This window comes from Sceloporus undulatus, chromosome 1 (assembly GCF_019175285.1).
Source record: "Sceloporus undulatus isolate JIND9_A2432 ecotype Alabama chromosome 1, SceUnd_v1.1, whole genome shotgun sequence".
NCBI lineage: Eukaryota > Metazoa > Chordata > Lepidosauria > Squamata > Phrynosomatidae > Sceloporus > Sceloporus undulatus.
The window spans coordinates 261,099,601-261,104,112 of record NC_056522.1 but is presented as its reverse complement, the minus strand read 5'-3'; positions in this window follow the sequence as shown (position 1 = coordinate 261,104,112).

The window sequence follows — 4,512 nt, the reverse complement described above, 5'->3', positions numbered from 1 at the left end:
TGAGGAAGACACATATGTCGAAACGCGTTTGGTCAACATTTATTATTTTGTAATGGGCATACTGTATTATCCCTTTTAATTTGTTAGTCATTGTGCACTCTCTAACCTGTTGTATACCCTTTAATCTCATTCTGTGAGGCACAAATGAACTGATATTTCTTGTACTGTATATGTTCCCATCGGATTTGCAGTTTTCTGGCCCAGTACTGATTGTTCATTTTACGTTTATGTCTAGATCGCATGCTTTGTATTTTAACATTTTTTTAAAATACATTCATTGCATTTGAGTGCAACACACTGTTTAAATAAAATTGCCGAGTGTCCATCTCCCCTAAACTTTTTGCTCATTCACCTGCTTGTGTTTGTTTAGGGATTCACCTCCCAGCTTTTTTCCATGGACCTGAATCCTACTGAAAATCGCAACTAGAGTAAACTCATTGATTCAGCAAGATTTGTTAAAGTGTGTATTCAATAGCTGATTTAGTGGGAGTGATTTAGCTGAGACTACCAACAGGATTTAGACCTTAAGACTTGGTATTGGAAAAAGGCAGAATTTGGAAGTAATATCACAAATAAATTATTACATGTAACTTAACTATACATATATACTGGTCAAAGACCGAATAAATTTTATTACCTATTACCTAACTATACATATAACAGCAGACATCCTATTGACTAGTCCCAACTAGAATAGACCCGTTAAATGAATTATTGAATGGCAATTCAAAACATAAATCCCATTTATTCTATAGGTTTACTTTAGCTAACGGAATCCAAGCCATTTTACTTATGCGTGTATATGTGCCTTCAAGTCATCTGCTGACTTATGGCCAGGAATAAACAGAAGTGGTTTTGCCAGTTCCATCCTCTGAAATATAGCCTACAGTGCTTGGTATTCATTGACAGTCCCTCATCCAAGTATTCATCACGTCTGACCTTGTTTAGCTTCAAAGATCAGATGGGATTTGTACGTTTATATGTTTCAATTCCCAATGTTTCCTTTCCCCATTTGTTTTTCTGTTTTGTATGTTGCTATATTAAAACAATATATATATATATATGATCAGATGGGATTTGGATAGCTAGGCCCTATATAAATTATTTATTAGTTCTTTATAATTAAATATAATCAATTATTTTTAAATGACTTGTGTTTGTAACTTAACACTCCTCTTAAAGTGGATAGTTTCACTCATTTTGTATGCAATTAATGTTTGTCACATGTACTGCCACACCATGCTTTTGCTGTGGATGTTGAGGGAACAGTGAGATTTTTGGAAATAATAATTGTGCAAGCTGTTCAAGTTCACTAGTGAGAATACACTAGTAATACAGTAATACATAATGAGGATCCACATGTTCGCAGTTGCACATACTCTATTTTGATATGTCAACTTTAGGCAGACTATAAGAAAGCTCATGAAAGTATGAGAATTAGTTTATGAGCATAAGGTTCAGACCTCTTTGGTTACGATGTGATATTTTCCCAACCCTTATTACCATTTCAGTAAAGCAGAAGGGGAAACTGCAAACAGGGCAAGGACCATTTTTTCCCTTCATGCACATTTTAGTATTCCTAAAGTGGTGTGATGTCACTTCTTGGCTGCCATTTTAGCCAATTTTCCATTGATTCTCCCTCCATTTTTGTCTGTTTGGGGAGGTTTGGGGGGCTGGGACATTTAGTGGAGCAACCTGTTGCTTTTTTAGGCAGCTTTGGTAGATTCCAGGCAGTTTGGGGATAAAACACCCCAAAATCAACTCATTTTTTAAATGGGGGAGGTTATGAGGTCTTTGAACAGCTTCTGGGAGGCCCTGCAGGCCACACCTAGGGGTCCCAAGGGTTGCATGCAGCCCCTGGCCCACACTTTACTCATCCTTGAAGTAAAGCAAGAATTGTGTTAAGGATATCAGCTGTTAAAAAGAAGGGAATTGAACAGCATAGCTTTTAAATTGTTACAAATATTTATTATTAATCCCATAAAATGCAACATGTCAATATTGATGACATAACTGAGATGTTGATCACATTACCTCATTTTAAAAACCCAGAGGTCCAATTTACTCATTTGGACAAGCCAAGACACTACCTCCCTCCAGTGCTGTGCTCATTCCTTGACTGGAAATAATTAGTTCCTTCTTTCCAAGGGAGGGAGCAGAGCTGTCCCATGATGAGTTGTGCAGGGTCTCTTCCTTATGCCAGCAGCTTCTGTTGACTTTAATGGGCCAGGAGAGGTCCTCACTCTGGTGGCAGAGAGTGGGAAAGTACATTTGAGTTACAAACTACTGAATGAAAGTATATGTGATGGGAATAGAAGAGGAACACAGTTATGTGCTAAGTTATGGTGATACTAATTCAACCAATTTCTGGGGAAATGAGACCTTTAAATTCAGGCACAACTGGCCTTACCTGCTAGTGAGAGAGAGGCTTCAGGTAGGCCGTAACAAGTAATCTATTTTAATATTGCAATAGCTTAATTTTGTTTTAATGGTCACTTTTGTATGTTCTTAATTTTATTGTTCTTTTAAATTGTAAGCTGCTCTGAGTCCCCATTTTGGGAAATATATTTGGATATAAATACTATTGTTGTTGTTTTTGCTGCTGCTGCTGCTGCTACTACTACTACTACTACTAATAATAATAATAATATCCCCAATGTCAAATGGGTTTACATTCAATAGTTGCCATTTATAACAGCAAAATTTGAAGCTGATTGTGTCTGACACCTATAAAGGATGAAGTTTTCTTTTCTTTTCTTTTTTTAACAGTGGTCAGTAATGCTTTTCTGATTAGGGCTTGGTTTTGTGAAATTTTTAAAAAGTGTATGGCCAGTTCTGCATTTGCACTAGGGCTGTAGACGTCAAGTCATCTTCTAGTTCCTATTCAGAAGTTGGAAAAATACTTGTGGAGATGGCAGCTCCCAGAACCCGCTATCCAGCACACCAGTGGATATGCCAGGTAAAGGATTTTGGAAGTTGTAGCCTGCAGAAGTGAATTTTCTAAGTGAACTTCTATCAATCGCAGAACTGGTTGAGAACTTCATTAGCATTCCCCCATTGCACTCTATAAAAAACATTTATTCACATTATTTCTACCACCTCATTGACTAGTTAACCGAATGTATCACAATGCTTTTTTTAAAAAATAAAAACCAACCAGTTTCCATTTTTTTAAAAGGTAGGTTCTCCCCTCTGAAAATTATACAGACAATAAACAACAAAAACTATAGGACAAACTAATTATAAACAAACTCTAAAAAGGTCATATCTAGATGAGGAAGTCTCTTTGAGTTTTTTGTTTGCTTTTCAAGTTGCTGCTCCTTCATTAAGTGTCCTATGGCTGGTGTGGCCCTTAACTAAAAGACATCTAATTAGCTTACCAATCTGAGAATTTTTTCATGTGCTGACACCAACAGCCATACAGCCATGAAAGAGCTCCTCTGTCCAGCATAAGTGAAAGTCAAGTTCAAAATGCCCTCCCTCCATACAAGTTGGATCTCTATGAGAAATGTTTCATCTTATAACAGGTCATGGCAAAGTAAGGTACTCTAGTGATGGAGTAATTTTGCACATGTTTGAGTGCCCAGATAAAACTAGAACAGGGATATAGCCAAAGGCCACAAACCCATCCACAGAAGAAAAGTCCCACTGAATTCAAATGTATTTATTTATTTATTTCATATACTGCCTTTCTCTCAGAGTGGGACCCAAGGTAGTTTACAGAAGAAACAAGAAAAGATAAAGAGATTTATCTCTAAGTAGACATGTATAGGATTGCAGTCTCAAGGACTGCAACTCTTGGATGGATGGATGGGTGGGTAGCTGGGTGTGTGTGTGGATGTGGAGTTTGAGATCATGCTGCACACTCTGTGGTTCACTGCTACTGTGGCGTATAAATTAAGACAACAGATTAGATATAATTTTTGTTGTATGAGATTTTGAAGCAAGAGACTGCTTCATCATGGCAAAAAGCAGACCCACTTTGTGACTAACACAGAAGAATCTTGCCTGTAAAAACTTTCATCCTAGAATATATTAGTACACAAGGTAGCCTCTTAGATGAGAATCGTGTTGCAATTTTATGCTGGTATTATGCAAGTTGTACTTTTTCAGAGGTTGCACAAGGGTGAGGTATCATATTCAGGGTTGCACAAGCCCTGTGATGTTGACATAAACTCTTGCACCTATGGTTGCACTATCTAAGAGGTTCTTCCAGTGTAGACCTTATAAGCAGGTAGGGAGTTGTACTAACAGATGCACAACAAGAACAGTGAAGGCCATGCCATCTGTTGATGTGATCAGTTACACAACAGTGCAATTCAGTTAGTCTAGTGCAGCTACACTGGTGCATTGTTACAATATAGTATGGTGCAAACAGTGTACAGATTCTTGGCCTTGCTCTTCACTGCAACAGGCTACCCTTCTGGATTCTGGTCCATAATGAAGATGCCTGTGGCTCTGGTTTCAGGCCACTGTGAAACAATTTTCCTTAATACCATGTTCCTCTGAAGT